The sequence below is a fragment of the Ranitomeya variabilis genome, chromosome 1 (genome assembly GCF_051348905.1).
Source record: "Ranitomeya variabilis isolate aRanVar5 chromosome 1, aRanVar5.hap1, whole genome shotgun sequence".
NCBI classification, from domain to species: Eukaryota; Metazoa; Chordata; class Amphibia; order Anura; family Dendrobatidae; genus Ranitomeya; species Ranitomeya variabilis.
In genome coordinates, this window is record NC_135232.1 from 1,044,661,031 (window position 1) to 1,044,675,427 (window position 14,397).

Sequence of the window (14,397 nt, forward strand, 5' to 3'; positions counted from 1 at the left end):
AGCTGAACGCTCTGTTCCCGAGTGCCAGCGGCAGTGCCGGGTATTGATGCGAGGTTCTCGCATTGCACTCGCAAGTGTGACACCGGCCTTACCCACATGACCTATCACATGATCTGTCAAAGGGGATCATGTGACATGTCACGTCATACATTGGGTACCTGCGGAGATTGGGGGGTTCCCTTTCTAAACTGACCAGGGCCCTGACTACTCTTAACCGCCCCTGCTGATTTGTAATATTATCACAATGGTCACATTTTCTAGTGTAAAAAGGGGGGAAATCCTGGAACCACGATAACCTCCTAGTCTGATCACGTATTCTTCCCCTCTAAAAGGCGTTTTAAGAGTAGTCATCAATTTTTTTACCCATAAATCAGTAGTTCACATGAAAGTAAGAAATGTCGTAATATATCGTATTTAGGATATCTGCTTCTTTCTCTACCTGTGCTGTCATTTCAGGAGAACTTGCAGCAGAATGTCTGTGTCTGCCTCCAGCTCTTCCCTCCTCCTCCCCTCTCCATAGAATATTCTAAGCACCAACTGTCATCTCCTATCCCAATAATGTTAATATCTGTCTTCATTGAAAACAAATTTTACCCAATAATTGAGAAGAAAAGATGAATCCAGAAGGTGAATTTCTCTGATACAATTTATATTACAAAGTTGCTTATTTTCATGTGTAACATTAATTTTTTAAATAACAATTAAAACAATGGCTACTCTGTCAAAATATTTTGAGTCCAATTTCACAACTACATATTTTTATATTTTATGTAGGCTTGTGGAGGAAAATCCCCTCATCTAAATGAGGACATACTGATTGTTGCAGGACTGGCAGATGAAATCTCCCGTGATCAGCTTTTATTTTTTGGTTGCACATTAGTGATTGCTGTGGGAAAAATGAGATATTGCATGTTGTCTATGATAATTAATGGGCAACACCATAAAACAAATGGATCGGGCGTCATCGAGAGTGGGAACTGCTGTGTGCCCCAGCTCCCTGCTGCAACTAATGGAGGGGTCTTAATCAGGGTGCCCCCTCTCAAAAAAAAATTCAAAGTGGACTTGATCTTAAGGACAATGTCGTAAAACTCTCCAGCATTTACAGAAAATAATGTGTCCAAAAATACATTTAGCTGTTGATTAAGTAGTAAATGTAAAAGCAGTCATTGTTGAGATGCAGGATCAGGGCTTTTTTTTAGTGGGCGGTAAAAGTTGAAACAATGCCATGTCTTCAGATTGTTAGATTTATTGATTTCTATATCCTGAAATAGTTGCCGAGAACCATACAATGAGTTAAATCTTTGCCGGTCTATGTATAGTTTTGCTTATAAAGAGAAATAATTGCCTGGTGGCCACACGCCGCGCATTCGGAGGAATATTCAATACGCAATCTTTCAGCATATCTCCACCCTGCTGCACGGCATTGTGATACCCGCGGCCGGCACCGCTATGTAAATGTTGCATTTATTACAATTATTGTGGTATTTAAGTAACATCTGAAGACCAAAATAGATAGAGGCACCGCCATTGTACTGATTGCAATGTAGAAAATGCCACACTGCAAATGGTTTGTCAGATCGGAAGATGAGGATATATATGACTATAAAACTGTACTCATAATGTTTGTGGGAATGATCAAAGGACAAAGAGATCCTCGGACACACTCATGGGGCCTAGTGACAACAAGCCCATAAATTCCACCCGCATTCAATGTTTTGAAGGTGACCTTGGAACAGACCTTTCTCCACTATTAGGGAGTGCGGCCAGGAGCATATGTGGAAACCATGAAGTCCTGTAGCCAAAGTCCTAATTGGGCTACTCGCACCCCACCACCCAAAAAAAAAATTGTCAGGGTCAAGGTTCATAGGCCTAGTCACAAAAGTGTGTATCTCACAAATTTAATAATAGAAAAGACATGTATTGCCACATTTTGTCCCTATTGAAGCTCCTAAGTGTTCTCACTCACTACGATACACTTTTTATTTCCCCTATTAAGTATGATGCCTGTGTATAGGCTATTGTACTGTGTGGAGAGCTGTGGGGGCCATTATATTGTATTATGAGAGTGTGGCAGCCTTCATACTGTTTTGTTGGACTGTGGGGCCTTCATACTGTGTTGAGGGCATTTTGTTGGACAGCGCTCTCCACAGCGGCTCCCCCACTCAGCCCTCCACACAGTATACCGGCCCCCACATAGCACTCCACACTGTGTAATGGCTAAGACACTGCCATCTACACAGTGTATTGGCCCCACACAGCCATCCATGCACTATAATGGCCTCCATAAAGTCTTCCAAACAGTATAATAGCCCCCACACAGAAGAATAATGACCACACACAGTATAATAGCCCCAACAATCCTACAGACATTTTAATGAACCCACACACTGTATAATGACCCTCACACAGTAGAATAGCTTTCACACAATATAATGGCCCCCACGCAATCCTCCACATAGTATAATGAACCTCACACTGCCCTCAACACAGTATATTGCCCCCCCACCACCACAGCTGATGGAGCAAGGAGCTGTCAGCTCCCTGTTCCATTATTGTTTTCAACTGTATCTGTATCCATAATGTAGATACAGTTGAAATGTGATGCCAGGTGAAGGGTGGGGCTCCATAATGATCAAGTGGTCTGCCAATGTTAGCAGTAGGCCACTGCCAGCAGTACTATATGAGTTTAATGATAAGTAATATAAGCAAAGCTCATGGACTCATTTCTTCATAACAAAACCAGTGTTGTATCAGTACTATTACTACCGTTCATATTGGGTACGCCTTGTCGTGGTGGGATGTCTTTTACGCTTTTTTTGATCAGCATAGTGACAACTAAGTCACCTATGTTATTTACATGTACTATTACTATTTCTTTACTGCAGGGGATTAACATATTATATTTTAGTTTTTGGCTTTGTCTGTTTGCCAAGGTATTCAAATGTGCGTGGGAGCCTTAGGGTGTGTGTCCACGGTCCAGATTGTCGGCGCTTTGGACGGAGCAGAAAACCCGCTCCACCCAAAGCGCCGCCCCCTTCTGTACGCGCGGTGATTCCAGATGTGTTCATTGCACACATCCGGAATCTCCGCACCCCATACATAGGACTGTGTTATTTACCTTGCGGTGACGGAGCGTTGCCGCAAGGTAAACAGGCATGCTGCGTTCTAAAAAGATGCGCTGCATGTCCGTATCGCAAGGCCGCTGGGTGCGTGTTCGCATGCATAGTGGAGACGGAATTTCATACATCTCCTCCACTATGCTGTAACATCTGGACGCTGCGGGTTGAACGCTGCGGTTGTACACAGCTTCCAATCCGCAGCTAATCCGGATGTAATCCGGCCCGTGGACACATACCCTTAAGTCACTGCCACACATGTCATATGGAACCATATCTTCCTTAACAGCAAGATGATGGGGTAAACTGCAATTCATCCTTCGGGTCCTTTATCCCAGAGGTCCCCAACCGCCGGTCCGCGGACCAGGACCGGGCCGTTGGGGTTTTTCAGCCGGTCCGCGGCGCCGCTGACAGCTAGCTCCGCGGCCCTGCGCCTGGTCAGAGCTCGCACTGTGTGGATTTATAATGTTTTCTGCCGTAGCCGTGACAGCTCGCAGCTCCCGGCAGAGAACATTATGCAGGACGGGGTGGGGCGTCGGGCGGGTCTTAGTGACGCAGCCCTCCACAGCACAGCGGGGCGGGTCTTAGTGACGCAGCCCTCCTGCGCAGCATGGTGTGTTCCTGACGGGGTGGGGCGGCAGGCTCTCCTCACTGACACGCCCCCGGCAGAACATGTTATGTGGGGCGTGCTGGGGCAGCAGACTGGCTTCAGTGACGCGGCTCCCGGTACCGGTGTTCAGTGTGTAGCGCTGCTAAGCAGCAGCGCTATATACACTGCACTCAATGTACAATGCTGCTACTTAGCAGCGCTGTACACCGAGGTCCCGCCAGCATCCTCCCCATACAGCGCTGTCTGGTGCATATAGCAGTGCTAGTAGCAGTGCTGTACACTGAAACTCAATGTACAGTGCAGCTACTCGCAGAATGTGCTCAGGCAGGAGCAGGGACAAGCAGGTCATGTGTGTCCAGCGCTCCTTCCCCTCCTGCTAGCTGTGAGTTGGAGGGGGAGGGGCCATATGACCAAAGCCCCGCCCCTGACCCACCCCCACCGGGCCATGGAAAACTGGTCTTGCTTAAAGCCGGTCCCTGGTGCAAAAAAGGTTGGGGACCTCTGCTTTATCCAACACACGAGATTGCAGGAGGAAGGACTATGAGCACCTGAACTCTTGTCTCTCCATTGCGACACTAGGTTTCATATATTTTCATTACAATGTTATCAGTGAACTATGAATGACATACAATCTTTTTGTATTACATATCGCAGCTTTATTTTATTTATGTTGTGTTTGCGTTTGCACACATTATAAATGAGGATTGACTCCTATCATTTATTTTTAGTGGTTGCAGGTGAATAAGAAGTTTGTAACCAGATCTTTTGCTTTGTTAAGCGTCCTCTAAAGAAATCTGTGTCTAATTGTGGGTGCTGAGGAATGGCATTGTCCAGCAGGTAATGTGATCGCCAGCAAACAACCAAACATGGATACCTAAAACAGTACGACATCAATAAGCTACACACTAAGGGACACATAACAATATGTACAGCAATGGCAGCCGCAATACAGGAATGCCGGCAGCATGTGCCGGTACAAAGCTGTCTGCTGGATAACTTCATATACCTAATATTGTGTGATACCACATCATAGGTGGACGGGCAGGTGGCCTCCTGTACTTACAGGGAAAAAAAACTGATTATTGCTAATTATTAGATGTTTTTTGTAGGCACCCACCCAACTGGTAACGCACCGGGAAGCAACTACAAAACGCGAAGTTACGAGTTACTCAAGAATTGTAATTTTATTGGGAACAAAAGTATTCACTAAGACAGATACAGTATATCAAGGAGCTGACGGATGAAAAAAAAAAGATACAGTAACATAATTACCCAAAAAGTGGCAATTATACAAAGCATTGATAAATTTGCTCCATTATTTCTAATCTCGCTATATTATGCTTATGATACAAGGTGAAAGCATGTATATACCATTGTACATGTCAATCAAGCAGATAAGAACTATACAAAGTAAACAACAATCAGCAGTAAGAATGCATGCAGAGTTATGAAAATAGTAAAATAAATCACATATAAATCATCCATACAGCTTGTATGGAGGCACACCAGGGGGAATGTGGCCTTGCTTTGAAAAGACGGGTATAACAATTGAATCAGCAAGAAATTGCTCTAATTAAAATGCTTGGTTTATTCATTTACAAAATGCTTTACCATTGTTATCTTCATGTACGGTACAAGTTCCCAATTTAACATTGTGATCAAATACAATCTGCTTCATAAGTCATCTACTACTGACAGCACCGACAGTGACCACAGTAGGGGCAGGGGTTACAGATGCACCCAGGCCCTGGAGCTTTTGGGGGCCCATAAAATACTTTTGGACTATATGCATTCTGCCTCCATGACTAAGCTGCAAGCATAGGGCGCTGTGAGACATCATTTCTAGGCTGTCTCTTTTAAACCCTTCTCACATGTAGTGATGTCCTCAGACAGTTTTCACTCGACTGTAGAAGCACGTATGAAGATTACAGAAGAAGGTATATTTTCCAGCTGAATTCTTGTAAATATGCACATACAACAGGTAAAAAAGACTTTTCAGAAATAGGGCTGCATACACACAAGCTTCTAAGATGGCTAAGATAGTGAATGATAGTGATGTGTCGTTCGCGAACGAGCCGAAACATAGAGCCGGCTCCCTGCTGTGAACGATGGGAGCCGGCACACCAGTGAGAGCGACTAAAATCCCTGAATGGCTCTCACTGGGCGTAAAATCCCGGACTTCGGGAGGCGTAACTCCACCCACCTGAGCAAAACCCCTCCCACTCTTCAATTTAACTGGCTCTCTAAGAAGTGGGCTGAGTTTCTGCGGTAGGTGGGCGGAGTTTCGGACGCCTGAACATATATTCAATAGGGATCTAATAGTAACATAGTAACATAGTAACATAGTTAGTAAGGCCGAAAAAAGACATTTGTCCATCCAGTTCAGCCTATATTCCATCATAATAAATCCCCAGATCTACGTCCTTCTACAGAACCTAATAATTGTATGATACAATATTGTTCTGCTCATAGTAACATAGTTAGTAAATAGTAACATAGTTACCGTAATAGGATACTAAAAGAGCCGGTTCACGAGCCGAAAGAGCCGGCTCTTTTTGGTGAGCGGGAGCCATGAGAGCCGGATCACCAAAAAGAGCCGGACTGCCCATCATTAGTGTATGAGGAAGAAGGGAGGGGTTACTGACATCAGATCTACATCAGAGAGAGACAGGGAGAGAGGAAGGACAAACTTCTAAAGAGGGCAAACCTTATTGCATAGCAATGAAACAGCTATATATAACAACGCAATGATAATGCAATACTGTCTGTATGATTCTCAAATCATGGGATATGACAATATGAGTAGACAATTTTGCATTAAGGCCCATGTAATGCAAATAACGCCAGTGAGCACCAATATCCCTCATGGAAAAATTAGGTCAAAAATAGATCAAACACATGGATGCAATATACTATGTGGTATGCATAATATGCCGTCCACCTCCAGCAAGAAACCCGCATTCAGTCACACAGCAGGACAGCCCATTGTACAGCACTCCATACAAGTTTTGGAAGAGAAGTTTAGTAGTCAGGCGGGGCCACAACAATCTACAAATGGCAGACAAGCCGCGATGACTTGTAGCCCTTCTCATGTTCGTTCTACGTTCCTCATGAGCCCATTCACCATGGTTGGTGATGTTACACACAATGAAAGTTTTGGTAACCCATTCCTCAACCTTTCTGTGTGCGCTGTGTATTTCTTTATTGGTTGGATGCCGTTAAATGCGGGCACATCGTCCCAGTAGGTTCTGACACCAATGTAAATGGAAGGATATGTCCTTCTCATTCCTCCCATATACTCCATCATATATCATCATATTATTTAAGATTAACTTTTTATATCCAAAAAGCAAAAAGTGTAATAGCTCATCAAGTATGGATCGGCTTAATCCAAGACATTGACCATGCTCCTATGTACGAAAATCCAAATTGCATCTTTAGTTTAGCCACAACGATAGATCATAACATCTTCTCTATTGAATTTTGAGTAAAAGCATGTTATAACATAGTAACATCATAAAATTAGGTACACAGCTATGCATTTTGAGTGGTTACGCCACTGTAAATTATGCCATGAAGAATCGCGTAGGCTCTGTAACTCATTTTATGATGTTACTTACTATTATTTAACGTCCTTCTTCTCAGTTTGGAGCCATGGCGACTTGATGGATGAACACTCTGCAGGAAGATTGATTTTGTGTCAGTCTAGATAGGTCCACCAGGGTCTTCTTTGGTTGGTGTCTTTATAGCATAAAGCCATCGGGTTGCTGGTCTGCCTCTTGTTCCTTCTATTCTCCCGACCATGATGTCCTTCTCCAGTGATTGCTCTCTTTGTATGATGTGTCCAAAGTAGGCAATTCATAGCTTGATGATGCTTGCTTCAAGTGACATGTCTGGCTTGCCATCTATGATATTGATAGTATCCTTCACCAGCACCACATTTCGAAGCTGTTGATAAGTCTTCTGTCTTGTTTCTTTGTGTCCTTTCGCTTTTGAATCCATATTTTACTACAGAAAAGACGGTGTGAAATGTTTATCTTTTCGAAGACCTTGTCCAGTGTTGATTTGTCCATAGATATTCTCTGTGTAGGTTGCAGTAGTCAATATCTTTGTCTTCTTTTAGTTCTATGTTCGAGCTTTCCATCTTAACATTCTGTAATAAGTCCTCCATTCCATCTACGCTTGTTGCTATCAATGTTGTAAGAATGTTGATGATTCGTCTAGCAATTTGGATTCCTTTTTTTTAGTAAGTCCTGCCTTCCTGAATTAAGCTTTTGTAAATAAATTGAAGAGAAATGGAGACAGAATGCAGCCTTATCTGACACCTCACTCTTTTTTTGAACCATGCGGTGCCATTGTAGTCCATCTGGACTGTTGCTTTTTGGTCAATGTAAGCGCTTGCTCACACAAGCATATAGAAAATCAGCCCCATTCTCATCCAGAAGAGTGAGACGATTTTCTATCACTTGTCATTCGAGTGCTGTCCGTATACAATCTGTTTTACTCAGCTGCTATTAATCTTTTACAGGACCATTTACAGTTTTTTATGCTACAGAATTGTAATGTATCCGTAAAAATCGGATGCCATACTATGGTCCATATGGCATGCGATTTATCTTTCCTCCACTGTCGGAGTGAAATCTCATCACAGCATGCTGCGATTTTTTTCTCATGCCAATTACAGCTGAGAAAAATTAAGCAAATCTGCCATCTCATTGAAAAACATTGGCTCGAGTGCGATCCCATTTTTTTCGCACTGCACTCATCCGATTTATACGAAAGTGTGATCGAATCCTAAAGGTTCCTAATGAGACTGATCAGATAGTTCGCAAACCCATATCCTTCATGGTATTCCAAAGTTCCTGGTGATCAAGACAATCGAAGGCTTTGCTGTAGTCAATGAAGCAAAAAAAGATCTTGTTGTTTTCTTTGGCCTTTTCCATTATCCATCTAATATTAGCAATCCAATCATATCTCTTGTTCCTCTGCCTTTTCTGAACACTGCTTGTTCCTCTGGCAGATCTTTGTCAAAGATATGCATAATCAAGGAGAACTCAGAGTCAAAAATGTGCCAATAAAATATCACCAAAATGTATTATTCCAATAAAAATAAATGACACACAAAAAAAAAACAAATTATATGCAAAAAAATTTTTTTGAACTAATGTTGTAATACATGAGTTTTTAATAACAAAGTGATTAAATCCACAGGTGTAACGAGTGGGCTGAAGAAAAGGACAGGGTCAACAAGTGGATAAGGTGCAAGCTGAGGAAAACAAGGGTATGTCATCTATTGTAATGGGCATAAGGATATCACAATGCTGAGGAAGTGACAATTTGAACGCGAAACGTGCGTCGGGGTACGTGGCCGAGGTGAAGGCAGGACACATCACTATCATGGGTAATTAACCCCCATTTTTTCCTACTGGTATAATTATGCATTGATACTGGGTGCAGCAGTGAGATCTAGGGATCCGTATATCGGCTACTTAGGCTAATATAGCCATACACATGTGATATCCTTATGCCCATTACAATAGATGACATGCCCTTGTTTTCCTCAGCTTACACCTTATGCACTTGTTGACCCTGTCCTTTTCTTCGGCCCACTTGTTACACCTGTGGATTTAATCACTTGTTATTAAAAACCCACATATTACATTAGTTCAAACATTTTTTTTTGCATATAATTTGTTTTTTTTTTTTGTGTATGTCATTTATTTTTATTGCATTAATAAATTTTGGTGATATTTTATTGCAACATTTTTGACTCGGAGTTCTCCTTGATTATGCATAGTTTGGAGAGTCGTCCTGTACATGGGAAATTGTTATTATATTACTGGTAACTATATGTGGATCTTTGTCAAAGATGTTATTCTGTTAGAAAATGTTTTACTCAGTATTAGATAAAGAAGATATTATGCTCTATGTGGCTGGACTAAAGATGCTTTTTGGGTTCAATTTTTATGCAAGGACTCCAATATTTACTTCCCCTCATATCTTTACTGGTACAAGTTCAGCAGGTTTCAAGATGTAAAAGTTTAACTTTTTTCTAACTAGATACCATTGTATGAAACAGTCTACTATGCTATTCATACATTATTTTGCAGTCCAATGACATATATTGGCTCGATGGAGGCCAGTAGAGCACTCTTATGGTCTTAATCGAGTGAATGAGGACTTTTTGATCATTGCAATCCATATGCCAGGTGATTTCATGTCTATGTCATATGTACATGACAACTGTAAGGTGAACAGGGCCTGGCAATAATATTCACTACCAAAAGCATATGGATATTAGTGTAGCTGTGAGATATGGGTAATATTGTTGATGTTACACACAGGTCAGGAGCACAACAAGTGAGTGCTGTCCTCCACTTTTTGCTTTAGATAGTATGTAATTAGCATATAGTGTTATTTACATATACAGTAAATGCCCATTTTCCATTCATATGTTGTTTTGTTCCTAAAGGTTGGCATTGGAGCAGTCCTATTTTGCCTATATATAAATAAGGCTGATGTTTTAGTTTCTTCTCTATCTAATGTGTCTTACTCTCTGCTTTCTCTCCTTTTTACTCCAATTTCCCACTTTTAGCTTCCAACATTCACAGATATCACTTAAAGGTACCGTCACATTAAGCGACGCTGCAGCGATAGCGACAGCGATGCCGATCGCTGCAGCGTCGCTGTTTGGTCGCTGGAGAGCTGTCACACAGACCGCTCTCCAGCGACCAACGATGCCGGGGGGGAGACACTGACTGAGCTCCGGCCCTAACAGCACAGCGGTCACCGCTGTGCTTTCACTTTCAGTTTAGGGCCGGCGCTCAGTCAGTGTCAGGAAGCAGAGGCTGGGGGACGCGCTGGTGAGTATGTGCTGTTTGTTTTTTTAACTTTTACGCTGGTAACCAGGGTAAACATCGGGTTACTAAGCGCGGCCCTGCGCTTAGTAACCCGATGTTTACCCTGGTTACCAGTGTAAAATATCGCTGGTATCCTTGCTTTTGCTGTCAAACACGGCGATACACGGCGACCTAGCGACCAAATAAAGTGCAGACCTTCTAGCAGCGACCAGCAATTTCACAGCGGGATCCAGATCGCTGCTGCGTGTCAAATACAGCGATATCGCTATCCAGGTCGCTGCAACGTTACGGATCGCTAGCGATATCGCCTAGTGTGACGGTACCTTAAGACCCCAATGCACTTTGGACTAAAAGCATCTGGGCCGGGCGGGATAGGCCAACAGTCTAATGTGTGAGAGGAGCCTCTTGACTCTCCCCCCAAGAGAAGTTGTCCGAGAGAAGGATCGTCAAGTTGGATTTCCAACATTTGATACTTTTTCTTATCTCCAGTGATAAGTCAATGCCAGAGAGAAGTAAATGTAAAGAACACAGGAACACTCGGCCAAGCAAAGCATTCCTGTGCATAGGGGATTTGTAGAGATAGATGTCGGCTGGACCATCGTTTGGCCGAATGCTAGTTAATGTGTAAGGAGGCTGTAGCTGCACCTTACCTCTATGTGGTGGTGACCTAGCTGCAGCCACTATGTCCCCTGCCCTGAAAAGGACAACTATTAAAGCTCTCTGCATCAAAAAAGAGAATATATTTAAAAAAGCACTCAGTAGATTATACAAAAAGGAGAGGACTCCATGGAACGCATCTCACATTCAATAGACAGCATTAGAAGGATCTGCATTGCCATGTTCTTCTCTCTCAAAATTAGTTTTCTTACAAGAGCTTCACATCCCATCAAAGGCAGGACATGGTGTGAGCAAGACAAAAACTTTTGTAAAACCCCATCAAAGGGTTAATGGATTGGGAGACTGTGTGACCAGCTTCAAAAATGCTCTCAAATGATGAGTCCGGTGAAGAGTTAATGAAGTTCTCTCTTTGCTGGAGCAGAGTTGTAGACGTTAAGTGAAATAAATGTGTCCAGATATTGATTCCCTCATGCAGAATAAAACTGTTCATCCTCCAAAGCATGAATCTGTTTACACGGGCAGATCCTGCAGCATTGCTGAGCCGTCCTTTTAGGTAAGGAGATGAACATGCCACTTATGGTTGAAGCTCAATTTCTCATAAAGCCTGCAAGGTCAAAGTGCTGGACTAAGTGTATGTCAGCTCAGCAAATCTTTTATTAACCTCAGTAGAGTAAGGGATACTGCACGCTACAGAAACATACATATTTATTCACTTTTAACAACATGGAAAAATGTGAAATGACAGAGCAGCATGGAGCATGAGGCCTTGGATAAAGCTAAAAAAAGAGATCAACTGATCAACTGTGTGTATAGATACATTGATGCTAAAAATCTGCAGCAGGTGCTGCGCAGTATTAGGCTCTGTTCACATCTGTGTCGGAGGCTCTTGGCACAGAGTCCGTCACATCTGACAGGTCAGTGGCAGCACCGGACTAATAGGTTCGAATCCAACCATGGACATAAGGACTGTTGGGTTTTAGGGTCTCCTGTGCTGGTTATTTCTAGTTACTCTGAATTCCTCCCACGCACCATGATCCTTTATATGTGCATAAAACTATCATACAGCTTATTATTGATATAAAAGACTCGTAGTGTGAACTGCACCATAAATTATGTAAAGCCTATAAAGAAGTCTCTCCCAATAAATGTAACACCATGCTAAGGCTAATAAAATGTGTGGCACGAAGGCCACGGAGAGATCCCAGTTTAGCAGATGGCACTTCTAGTTATTTGGAATCTGAACTTATGACAATATAGAAAGGAGAAGGCTAGATACAACAGCTATCCAGGGACTTGTTCAATGAGCGCCACAACATTCTGCTTAATAAATTACTAAATGCAATGATTATCAGGCAAATGTAAAATTAAGAGCCCTGGAGATATTTCTATTTTTTCATTTACTAAAAATAAAACAAACACTTAGTTTTCTAGTTAAAATAGGCAACGTGAAGTTACAGGTGGTGATCAGGACTCATGGCCACGGGCAGAGCACGGACTACAACGCACAGATTGGCCGTGAATCTCCCGACCAGAGTGTGACAACCTCATAGCAATATATGGAGAGTCGGGAGCCACAGGACTGGTCCATGCTCAGGACTTGTTGCATGGACGTCTGCATGAGCCCTTACAGATGTTCCAACTTTACTATCAACTTCCAGGTCCTATCTATTTCGCAATAAGGTTGGATGTTCAATACGACCACAACGCCTACTAATATCTAAATCCTAAAATTGTTAGACATGGAAGGCTACCACATTTACACCTTAGAACAGAATTGGTTTAATTGTTTATTTGCTTCCTAGATGAAAAGTTAAGCAACTTGATTAATAGACTTAATTTTTTTTCTACCATTTTGCAACATTAGTGTAAGTCCTATACGTAGCTATGCACTTTTAAAAGTAAATGTCACAAATGTGTCAGACCTCCAGTTCTTAGCTCTCATGGCTAAGTCTGCTCCACACCTCTTTTTCCCAGTGGTAGTGATAGCAAGAGGGAGGAGGAGGGGTTTGTACACAGATCTGCAGTGGAGAGGTGAGAAAGTATCTCAGGGAGGGCAGAAAATCCAGGTTGTAGACAAACTAGAGGGAAATATTTTTGAGCAGCTGTGCTGATACATGAAAGCAAGTGAAGACAGCAACCAACACTTTGGATAAGGGACGGACTGGGAGTGAAATTCAGCCCTGGCATTTGAAAGCACATAGGCCCATGTTCCTCCCCCGATGCTATGTCTCAACTGCACCCTGAGGACACTGATACTGTTAACAGCATAGCAGACAATACTGGACCAGCCCATCTGGCATTTGCCCGAATTGCCAGTCCGTCCCTGCTTTGGATATACACAGACCTCACATCCAGCCTATATTACTGGGAAGGACACTACCACAGGAGAAAAATCTGAAGCTTAAATTAGACTGTAGACTGTATATTAGGGAGTTTGACAAGGAATGAAGGGATGATGTTTGCTGACTGAGTGCAATTTTATTAACTGCAGGTAATCAGGGGCAGCACACTGGCTCAGTGGCTATCACTGCAGCCTTGCATCGCTGGGGTCCTGTGGTCAAATTCCGCAAGGACAACATCTGCAAAGAGTTTGTATGTTCTCCCCATGTTTGTATGCAAGTTTCCTCTGGGATCTCCGGTTTCCTCCCACACTCCAAAGAAGTAGGGATAGAGAATTTAGCTCGTGAGCCCCAATGGGGACAGTGATGATGTCTCTGGAATTAATGGCACTATATAAGTGAGGAAAATAAATAAAATAAATAAGTAACAAATGTAAATATTAAAGATTAACAAAAAGATTTGCTGAACCCTGGTCCAGCTTCTATGTCAGCAGTCTGTGGCCACCAGACCTGAGCCTCTGGGAACCTCCTCTTACACTCAGGCATCCCCGCCATGTCTTTGGATTAGTACGATTGTTGCAACGTCTTGTATGTGTCATTTTGCAACAATGATGTCATGCCAGGCTTACTAATCAGAAGTGGCACTTGGGATGCCGATGTGGCTACTGGACCAGGGTAATGCAAATCTTTTTGTACAACGCTACTAAAAAAAAAATTATCTATGTGCCTATATCTATTTTTTTCTGTGTCTTTGAGCTCTCACTATTGTCTATGCTGCATCTGTAGATGCTTTTCTGTGGGAGATTTGTTTAGGGTTAGCTGGATACAGGACCTGGGTTAGCTGGATACAGGAC

The 14,397-nt window shown here is 42.7% G+C and overlaps 1 protein-coding gene across 2 annotated transcripts in view; it reads right to left on the reverse strand.

Annotated features, from left to right (window-relative positions):
* CRACD (capping protein inhibiting regulator of actin dynamics) overlaps positions 1–14,397 on the reverse strand; it is a 231,022-nt gene that overhangs the window by 160,013 nt on the left and 56,612 nt on the right. The gene's annotated exons all lie outside the window — the stretch shown is intronic.